This window comes from Amphiprion ocellaris, chromosome 8 (assembly GCF_022539595.1).
Source record: "Amphiprion ocellaris isolate individual 3 ecotype Okinawa chromosome 8, ASM2253959v1, whole genome shotgun sequence".
In the NCBI taxonomy this organism is placed as follows: domain Eukaryota; kingdom Metazoa; phylum Chordata; class Actinopteri; family Pomacentridae; genus Amphiprion; species Amphiprion ocellaris.
The window spans coordinates 7,408,182-7,420,079 of record NC_072773.1 but is presented as its reverse complement, the minus strand read 5'-3'; positions in this window follow the sequence as shown (position 1 = coordinate 7,420,079).

Here is an 11,898-nt window from a genome sequence, read left to right as displayed (position 1 = left end):
ATGGATTCTAGAATGTTGAAGGATTTTGAAATTTTGATGGATTCTAGAATGTTAAAGGATTCTGAAATGTTGATGGAGTCTAGAATGTTGATGGATTCTGGAATGTTGTTTGATTGTAGAATGTTGATGGATTCTGGAATGTTGATGGATTCTCGGATGTTGATGGATTCTAGGATGTTGATCCATTCTACAATTTTGACGGGGTCTGGAATGTTGATGGATTCTGGAATTTTGATGGCTTGTGCAACCTTGCCTGCAGCCTAGAATCCCAGAATGCTGATGCATTCTAGAATGTTGATTCAATTCAATTCAATTCAATTCAATTCAATTTTATTTATATAGCGCCAATTACAGTCAAATTGTCTCGAGACGCTTTACAGAACCCATATGCCTGACCCCCAGAGCAAGCCAAAAGGCGACAGTGGCAAGGAAAACACCCTTTTAACAGGGAAAAAAACCTCGAGCAGAACCCGGCTCTAATGTGGGGGGAACCATCTGCCTGCTGGCCGGGCGGGTTGAGAGGGACAGAAGAAGTAGAGAGGTAGAGATAGAGGGGTAGAGGTAGAGATAGAGGGATACAGATAGAGGGGGAGAGATAGAGAGGTGGGGGGGTGGGACACAAGGACCATAAAACACAGCCACACATCTGAAGCATCCAGCATCCAGCTCTGGGACCAGGGACACTCGGAGAAAGGACACAGAAAGAAACAGAGTGAATGTAATGCAATAATGGTATATATAGTAAATACATAGGTAGTTAGAGAAGGGCTCAGTGCATCCAGAGAGGTTCCCCAGCAGCCTAGGCCTATAGCAGCATAACTAGGGGCAAACTAAAGGGACGTCAAGAGGGGAAGTCAGTTGTGCAAATGAAAACACCAGCTCACCCCGTCAGGGTCCCCCAGTCAGCCCTAACTATAAGCTTTGTCAAAAAGGAAGGTTTTAAGCCTGGTCTTAAAAATAGAGAGGGTGTCCGCCTCCCGAACCCAAACTGGGAGCTGGTTCCACAGGAGAGGTGCCTGATAACTGAAGGCTCTGCCTCCCATTCTACTTTTAGAGATTCTAGGAACAACAAGTAAGCCTGCAGTCTGAGAGCGAAGAGTTCTGCTAGGGTAATATGGTACTATCAGGTCTTTAAGATATGATGGAGATTGATTGTTAAGAGCTTTATATGTCAGAAGAAGGATTTTGAATTCTATTCTAGATTTAACAGGGAGCCAATGAAGAGAAACCAATATAGGAGAAATATGATCTCTCTTGCTAACTCCCGTCAGTACTCTGGCTGCAGCGTTTTGGATCAGCTGTAGATGTTTCAGAGAGCTATTGGGACAACCTGATAATAAGGAATTACAGTAGTCAAGCCTAGAAGTAACAAATGCATGGACTAGTTTTTCTGCATCACTCTGAGACAGGATGTTCCTGATTTTCACAATATTTCTCAGGTGGAAAAAGGAAGTCCTACAGATTTGTTTTATGTGCGAGTTAAAGGACATGTCCTGGTCAAAGATAACACCGAGGTTCCTCACAGTAGTACTGGAGGCCAATGTAATGCCATCCAGAGTAACTATATGCTTTGAAAGCAATTCTCTAAGATGTTTGGGGCCAAATACAATGACTTCAGTCTTGTCTGAATTTAGTAGTAAGAAATTATAGGTCATCCAGGTCTTTATGTCCTTAAGACAATCTTGCAGTCTAGCTAGCTGATTAGTTTCATTTGGCTTCATAGATAAATACAATTGAGTGTCGTCAGCATAACAATGGAAATTAATACAGTGCTTCCTAATAATGTTGCCTAAGGGAAGCATGTATAATGTGAACAGTATTGGTCCTAAGACAGAACCCTGAGGAACTCCATGATTAACCCTAGTATGCTCAGAAGAGTCATTGTTGACATGCACAAACTGGAACCTGTCTGATAAGTAGGATTTAAACCAGTCCAGTGCTGTCCCTTTAATGCCAATAGAATGTTCTAGTCGCTGTAATAAAAGTTTGTGGTCGATTGTATCGAATGCTGCACTAAGGTCCAATAAAATGAGTATAGAGACCAGTCCATTATCTGACGCTATGAGAAGGTCATTAGTAACTTTCACCAGAGCTGTTTCTGTGCTATGATGCACTCTGAAGCCTGACTGAAACTCTTCAAACAGGCTATTCCTTTGTAAATGTTCATATAATTGATTTGCAACTGTTCTTTCCAGAATTTTAGAGAGAAATGGGAGGTTGGAAATTGGTCTATAGTTGGCTAAAACATCTGGATCTAGAGTGGGCTTTTTAAGTAAAGGTTTGATTACAGCAACCTTAAAAGCCTGTGGTACATAACCTGTTACTAGAGAGAGATTAATCAGATCTAACATTGAGGAATTAATTAAAGGTAAAGCCTCCTTGAACAGTCTAGTTGGGATAGGATCTAAAAGACATGATGGTTTGGATGTAGAAACTATTGAAATGAGTTCACAGAGATGTATGGAGGTGAAAAATTCTAAATATCCATCTGGTCTTACAGCCAATTCTAAAGTATCTGTACTCGATGATACATCTGTGACATTTGCAGGAAGGGCCAGATTAATTTTTTCTCTAATCGTAATAATTTTATTTGTAAAGAAGCTCATGAAGTTGTTACTGCTCAAAGCTAAAGGAATACAAGTTTCAACAGAGCTCTGACTCTTTGTCAGCCTGGCTACAGTGCTGAAGAGAAACCTGGGGTTGTTCTTGTTTTCCTCTATTAAAGATGAATAATATGTTGTCCTGGCATTACGAAGAGCTTTTTTATAAATTACTAGACTTTTTTCCAAGCTACATAAACTTCCTCTAAATTAGTGGAGTACCACTTCCTTTCCAGCTTTCGGGATGCCTGCTTTGATGTATTCTAGAATGTTGATGGATTCCGGAATGTTGATGGATTCTAGAATATGGATGGATTCTGGAATGTTTTTTGATTGTAGAATGTTCGTGGATTCTCGAATGTTGATTAATTCTAGGATGTTGATCGATTCTAGAATGTTGAGGGATTCTAGAATGTTGATGTATTCTAGAATGTTTATGGATTCTGGAATGTTGATGGATTCTAGAATGTTGATGGGTTCTGAAATTTTGATGGATTCTAAAATGTTGACGGATTCTGGAATGTTGATGGAGTCTAGAATGTTGATGGATTCTGGAATGTTGTTTGATTGTAGATCATTGATGGATTCTGGAATGTTGATGGATTCTAGGATGTTGATCCATTCTAGAATTTTGACAGGGTCTGGAATGTTGATGCATTCTAGAATGTTGATGGATTCCAGAATGTTGATGGATTCTAGAATGTTGATGGATTCTGAAATGTTGTTTGATTGTAGAATGTTCATGGATTCTAGAATGTTGATGGATTCTAGAATGTTGATTGGTTCTAGAATGTTGATGGATTCTAGAATGTTGATCGATTTCAGAACGTTGTCATCAGCCAAGGATTCCAGAATGTTGATGGATACTAGAATGTTGTTGGATTCTGGAATGTTGCCTTCAGCCAAGAATCCCAGAATGTTGATGGATTCTGAAATGTTGATGGATTGTAGACTGTTAATGGATTCTGGAATCTTGATGGATTCTAGAATGTTGATTGATTCGGAATGTTGTCATCAGCCAAGGATACCAGAATGTTGATAGAGTCTAGAATGTTGATGGATTCTGGAATGTTGTTTGATTGTAGAATGTTGATGGATTCTGGAATGTTGATGGATTCCAGGATGTTGATCCATTCTAGAATTTTGACGGGGTCTGGAATGTTGGTGGATTCTGGAATGTTGATGGATTGTGCAACCTTGCCTGCAGCCTAGAATCCCAGAATGTTGATGCATTCTAGAATGTTGATGGATTCTAGAATGTTGATGGATTCCGGAATGTTGATGGATTCTAGAATATGGATGGATTCTGGAATTAGAGGCCAGAGGACCCCTTCCTCTGTTTGATTTTATCCTGTTAGAAACAATTGGAAATAGCTAGAAAAAGTTTGCATGTCATTCATTTATTAATTCATTCATTTATTCATGTGTTTGTTTATTTGTTTTTTGTTTGTTTGTTTGTTTGTTTATTCATGGCAACAGTGCAACAGCTGCACTTTTGCCATAAAACAGCGCAGCTTTTGTACGGCAAAAGTGCACCTGTGTGGAGCAGCCACTTTCTCTAGGCAGGTGTTTTTATTTAAGCAATGGGATGTAACCTGCACAACAATGGGATGGAACCTGCTCAACATTCTAAAGGCTGCAATCTAAAGCTGGCTAAACATAATCGTCGGCCAGGCCAGGCCTGGGTGGTGCATGAGAAGGTGCATGATCACTGAGTCTTGTGTGCAGCTTCTTTGGGACAAGGCTCACAGTGCCCATGCCCCTTTTCTCCTCCCACCCACCACAGGTCAGGCCTGGGTCAGGCCCGTGGCTCGACCCGGCTCTCCCTTGGAGCCTGCTCACCCACAATTAAGCCCCCCCACCCACCATCACCCCCCACCCACTCCCACTGGTAGTAGTCTAGTTCTCAATTCTGTGTTTCCCTAGAGTAGTACCGGTTGTAGTTTTCGGGCTCCGACTTGTAGTTCTGTTACCATTTTCTGTAAATAGATTTCTTTATATTGCATTTGCCAGTCTGCTCATTTCCTGTGCTTGAGCTCCTCTGCAAATCGTAACAGAATAACCAAAAAACAGGTCTGAATGAATGATAAGCTCCTGGAACACAGCTGTCATTGTCCACAGTGTTTTACATCAACGTGAGCCGAGAGGCTCCATGAAGAAGGAAGTTCTTCTTCTTCCACTGAAGTTTGCTGCTGATCACATGGACAAAGAAAAGACCTTCTGGGGGAAAGTTCTGTGGTCGGATGGAACAAAAATGGAACTATTTGGCCACAGTCACCATAAATATGTTTGGAGAAGAGAAGGTGAGGACTTAAACCTCAAGAACACCAAACATCCCATCAAGCATGGTGGTGGCAGTATTATCCTCTGGGACTGTTTTGTTGTCAGTGGAACTGGTGCCTTACATATCATGTTTCATAAACTCATAAATAAATATAGACATTTCCAAGATTGCCTTTAACCCCAAGAACTCCAAACCTATTTGGTGTTCTTGGGGTTAAGGGTCAACACCAACAAGCATGGTGGTGGCAGTATTATGCTCTGGGGGTATTCTACAGCCAGTAGTGCTTTACACAAAATTATTGGAATAATGAAGAAGGAGGATTACCTTCACATTCTTCAGAAAAACTTAAAATCATCAGCTAGGAAGGTTGATCTTAGACACGGGTTGGGTGTTCCAACAAGATAATTACCCTAAATACACATCAAAAAGAAATGGTTAAATCAGGCAAGAATTAAGGGTTTAGACTAGTCTCCCCAAAGTCCTGACTTAAACCCCATCAAGAACCTGTGGACTGTGATGAAGAAAGTCTGTGTCAGAAAGACGACAAATTTAACTTAACTGCACCAATTCTATCAAGAGGAGTCAAACATACAACCAGAAGCTTGAGGATGGAAAACAATAGGCCCTAATTAAGTGAACATGACCAAAGGATATTTAATTAAATATTAGTATTGCTGTGTGCATATTTTTGATCCAACACATTCTGCCATTTTTCCAGGAGATCAGTAATAAGTCTATGAAAGAACCAAAATGTTTGTTGTTGTGACAAAGACATGTTTTTATGATTGTGTCACAGAAAATTAGGACTTACAGAAGACATTGGAAACTCAAGCCTGCCAGGATATACATGGTCTGTACAAGTGTATGAAACTTTTGTTCGCAACTGTGTATATATGCAAGAGACTAAAAAATTCAAGGAAAGGACAAGTTAAGAAACACACAGCATTTGGCATTTACTTTTATGTTGATGCTCATTAAAAATGATTTAGGAATAGCTCCACTACAGCATAATCATCCCCACTATTATTTTAAGTTGCTCATAATAATCTTTTGGCGCATAATTAGAATTTTAATCCATTTGTTCCTAAACTGACCCTAATTGGTAATCAACTGTACAACAGGATTATTGTAGACATTAACTAATGACGCTCAGTTACCATCTTCTCTCCACATAAACTCCAGTAATTGGCTGTGTGGTCTTCTGTCCGAGCTAAATGCTAATTGCACAAATGATCTTTCACCATGGTGAAATTCTCCACTAATAGCATTATTATTGTTTTTTTTTTAATGTATTATATTAACTGTAAACTAATTTTCCTGTCCTTCTCAGTTAGTTAAAAACAAAACCAGTTTTTCCAATCATCACCTCATCACACAGCTAATTGTTGACCAACTTCTGCCCTGGTTTGACTCCACCACCGTGTAAATAAACCAGGATATAATAGATGAACAAAATTAACAGATTGGTGTCATCAGTGATAATTTATTGATCACCTTGGACAGAACAGATTTTATTCGAGAGGGGAACTGATGAAAGAACTGCAGAACAGTTTTTTGAGGTTCTTCAACTGACACTAAAATTCAAGTCTAGGAAAAGGGACATCGGTAGAACATCAACTTAACTTATGTTTATTGGTACATCCCTGGCCTGTGAACATGTGATCTGTTCAAACAGAGCATTAGATATGAACAGTGATGGAGCGGAAATGCAGGACTTTCTGAAATGTTTCTAAGCCCACATTTGCTATTTGGTTCATTATCATTCGGTCAGTTCTCTACCTTCCGACTGATTCAATAAGTCTGGGAGAAAGAAGCTTTTGTTTCCTTCTTATTGACTGAATAGAATTAGAGGACAATGCAGGAACAAGCAAGAGAAAATTACTGGGGAATCGTGAGGACAGCGGGGAAATAGACGGAAACGAAACAAAGAAATTAACCGAGGAACAAAGAATGGAAGAAACTGGAAGGACTACCATAAGGAAGAAGATGAAATTAGAGGAATCTCTGTAGGACATGTGCCATAAATACAGTATATATCATGTTTCGTAAACAGATAAATAAATACAGAGATTTCCAAGATTGCCTTAAACCCCAAGAACTTCAAACCTACTTGGTGTTCTTGGGCTTAAGGGTCAACACCAACAAGCATGGTGGTGGCAGTGTTATGTTATGGGGCTGTTCTACTGCCAGTGGTGCTTTACACTGTGGAATCCTAGAGCCAGTAACCTCCTAAATCAATCAAATTAATTAATTAACTATCAGAGAATTACTGGACCAGCTCTCCATCTAACGGGTCCGGTTCCCGTAGCCCATATGATACAACCCAGATGGGATCTGAGGAACGTTTTTAAGCTGGTAAGCGAGAAAATTCGCCTAGCTTCTAACTGCCTCCATCCAGACGCCTATCCTGCTTCCTCTGATAACTAACTCAACTGAGTAGCCACTTTCGAATGGTCAAATTAATTACCAGTCACGTCTGTTAACGGCAGCTTTTCTCTCATCGGATTCTGCACTTGGTAAGTTGCTAGGTTTAAATTTAGAAGTTAAGGAATGGATAACCCCAAGGATAAGTTTAGAAAAGGCCACCCTCGGCCCCAACGACTAGGTAACCTGACAGAACCAGTTTTAGATGTAATGCACACAGTAACCTGACTTTTTACAAACTGAGAAGATATATGTGGTTAATTCATCATCATGATAAAAATAAATAGAATTTCCAATCTGTTAACTTTAATTGCAGGATAAATGCTTTATTATAAAATTTCAGCAGGAAAATAGCAATAGCTCATACATCATCAGGCAACCAATTAAACATTAATTTCTATAACAATCCTCTAATATGACCCCTAACTGGAACTATGCTTTTATCTAAGAAGAGCAATAATCACCCAAACTATGTAATTTGGAGGGGGAGAGCAGACGGTGTGGCCTCACCTGGCTGCTCACCTGAAGACCGACGCCCCGCTGGGGCTCTGCTCCATGGAGGAGGTGGAGAGAGAGTTCAGTCCCAATTTAGATCTGCTTGTATCCTTTATGTTGTTTGGCCCAATAAAAACTTTGTTATAATCCACTCTGGTGTTAATCCTTTTGGAAATAATAGAGTTCAGTAATATTCCTTCAGTCAGCGTTATTTTTAGAACACAGTCTTTTGTAATCCTCCAACAGTGCAGAAGGAGCAGTCCTTAAATCCATAATTCCCGTGGAAAAGTTATTCCTTTACAGATCATGTTGAATTCTCTTCCAAGTTATGTGGTAAAATCCCTCATGCTCAGAACATTGCTGCCTGGCTTGCATCCAGCGACTACCTCGTAACTCTCCCAACAACTCTTTCCAACAGGTGCATTTTATAGCAAAACTTCTCTCTCCAGAATTTACATATGCGATGTCAGCATCCAGTTTGCATACGTGACGACAGTACACTTTTAATTTACATACGTGATGACAGCATTCATCCCCCTCCTCACTCGTGCACTGCTCCCATCCACCGACCTCATGACCTCTGCATGCTCTGGAAGAACCAAAACCTTGGACTGTTCGGCCCTTTCACCCAGTCTCAACTTTCTATTACTGTATTTGTTCCATCCACAGCTAAGAGCAGACCTCCGGTCGGGGAACAGGAGTAGCTGATGTCAGCACCTAATAATCACTGACACCACACTGTACATCTCTGCACAGTGCGCACAGACTTACGCTAATACCCCCAAAATATATAAAATATATACAGGTCATTAACTTGTGCGGTGACCCAAGTTTGTCTCGTCTTCTCGCTTCACCTCCAAGTCAACAACCTCCCAATTTCACAGGGTGATCAAACTCTTCTGTAAACATCTCTATTTCGTAGTAATCAAAACCTTAAAAGCATTTCCATTTTCACAGTAATAAAAACCCTTAACACATCATTTCTCTTGGCAACCCTAGACCTCACTTCCTACAGTGAGTTGCTGCCCCCATGTGGTTACTCCCTATACCAACATTATAAAAGACAAGTATTAAAATAATCAACTCCCCACTCCTCTGATTTTCAACCCATTCAAAACAAAGATTGCATAAAAAAGACATATTCAAAAATAATCAACTCACCACCTTTCACAGTGAGATACGCTTCTGATTTCTACACTGTTTCAAATAAAGATTGTATAAAAAAGACATTCAAAAAATAATCAACTCATCACCTTTCACAGTGAGATACTCTTCTGATTTCTATGCTGTTTCAAATAAAGATTGTATATATTTAACAAATATAGGCATTTGGTTAGTTTACACACATTTATTATGTTAGAGCATGAATTAATGGTAAATCACAGGTTATAATATCATACTGTGCCCCCTCATTTGTCTGTTATTCTGCCAGAAGCCCGCACCTATGGCTGACTCGGGGATCTCATACCTCTATGATCTTTGACACACAAAATAAATTGAGTAATGGAGCATGATGATTACCTCCACATTCTTCAGGAGAACCTAAAATCAGCCAGATTGTTGGGTCTTGGATGCAGTTAGGTGTTCCAACAAGACACTGACTCCAAACGCATGCCAATAGTGGTAAAGAAATGGCTAAATCAGGCTAGAATTAAGGTTTTAGACTGGTCTCCCTAAAGTCCTGATTTAAATCAAATCAAGACACGTGGGCTGTGATGAAGAAACGAGTCTGTGTCAGGAAGCTACCAAATTTAGTTGAACTGCACCAATTATGTCAAGAGGAATCAAAGACAATGGTTAAAAAAAGTGGTAAAGAAATGGCTAAATCAGGTTAGCATACAACAGTTTTTAAACTGTTTTACTCACTAAAACTGGGATGACAGAAGAGTAGCATTACAATATGTGTAATTTACAGGTAAATATATTGACAGTGCTGATATACGAGGTGAAAGAGGGAAACAGCAGCATGGAATGTCTACAAACTACATTGGTCAGCAGATGTGGGCATTTACAGAGTCAGCAGAAGCCTTCATTTATAAAATGTCATCTAAACGTTCTCTCATTTACCCCGGAGCACCATACAGTATATAACTATTTCATGAGTTAAATGTGGTGCAGCCTGAAGAATTTAAGACTAAACTCAAGTTTTCCAGAAACAAATCTCTGGCTCACAGATGAGCTGCAGTGAATCAATGCCTTCATTTTATAAATGAGGGTCAGAAGAGGAAATGACAAACAGCAGAAAGGAAGGGAAACAAACCATGCAAGAGAGAGAATAGGGATGTAAACAGGAAAAGGGCAACAATGAATTGCTCATCACATTAGCAGGGTTGTATCTTTAGAGATGGATCACCGATAGGAGCATCTAATGTGCATCAAAGCAGTGTGTGGGCTATTGTTAGATCTGTGTGGCCTGAGGTCAGTGTGCAGCAGTGGAGCATGAAGCGGTTTATCTATAGAGAAACAGCATCTGAACATCTATCCATCTGATGTGGAAGCTACAGAAACACACTGATATAGTTATTTTCAATTAGCAGAAGGGGGAAAAAAAAGCAGAAACTATAGGCGGACAGATGTGTGTAGGCAGAATTATTTACATTGAGATGGACGAAGGGTCAGAGATTTACTATACAGAGAGATTTTCATTAGGAAAGAATCAAGGTGAAGCTCAGCGACTAAACTTACTTACATTTGGCTTCTTTTTCAGAATTTTTTGCAGTTTTAACAATTGAAAACCAAAGAAATCAATTTGAAGATGTCTTTCACAAGGCTGTATTAGACACAATTAATTCTTTCTTTAAAAACTCTATTGTTCCTGCAATTTTGGTTTAACTGTTATTAAAATCGCTTTAGAAAACTCCTAAATGAACGTGAATGTAATCGTGTGCCTATTGTGAAGAACAGCATAGAATAAAAAAACAGACCAGGATGGTTTTTATACAGGAAGACTGGAGAAACATATAAATAAAGGGCAAAGAAGGGTTAATGTAGAGGCCTGAGGGGTGAAAACATGGCAACAAGAGGAAAAATACTGCAGTTGTAAGTGAACGTACCACGTTTTATATGCATTTCACAGCAGGATACACTCATTGGCCACTATATTAGGTACACCTTGCTAGTAAAAGGTTGGACTCGATTTGCTTTCACAACTCCCTTAATTCTTTGTGGCATACTTTAAACAAAATGCTGGAAACATTCCTCAGAGACTTTGGTCCAGATTGACATGATAGCATCAGGCAGTTGCTGTCGGCTGCACATCCATGATGCCAATCTCCCGTTCACATCCCAGAGGTCCTATTGGATTGAAATCTGGTGGCTGTGGAGTTCATTGGAGTACAGTGAACTCATTGTCATGTTCAAGAAACCAGTTTGAGATGGTGCATTATCCTGCTGAAAGTAGCCATCAGAAGATGGGTATCTTTGGTCATACAGGGATGGACAGTTAGCAACAATACTCAGGTAGGCTGTGAAGTTTAAACTATGCTCAGTTGGTACTAAGGGGCCCAAAGTGTGGCAAGAAAATATCCCCTACCATTGATACAAGGCAGGATGGATCCATGTTTCATGGTGTTTACGCCAAATTCGGACCCTACATCTGAATGTCACAGGTGAAATGGAGACTCATCAGACCAGGCAAGGTTTTCCAATGTTTTATTGTCCAATTTTGAGAGCCTGTGTCATTTGTAGCCTCGGTTTCCTGTTCTTAGCTGACAGGAGAGGCACCCGGTGTGGTCTTCTGCTGCTGTAGTCCATCTTCTTCAAGGTTGTTGTGCATTCACAGATGGTATTCTGCATTCTCTGGTACCAGTGGTTATTTGAGTTACTGTCGCCTTTCTATCATCTCCAACCAGTCTGCCCATTCTCCTCTGACCTCTCACAACAATGCGGCATTTTGGTCCACACAACTCACTGGATATTTTCTCTTTTCTCGACTATTCTCTGTGAAGAGATGGTTGTGTGTGAAAATCCCAGTAGATAAGCAGTTTCTGAAATACCGAGACCAACCCATCTGGCACCAACAACCAAAGTCACTTAAATCCCCTTTCTTCCCCATTCTGATGCTTCGTCTTAACCATGTCCACATGTCTAATTGCA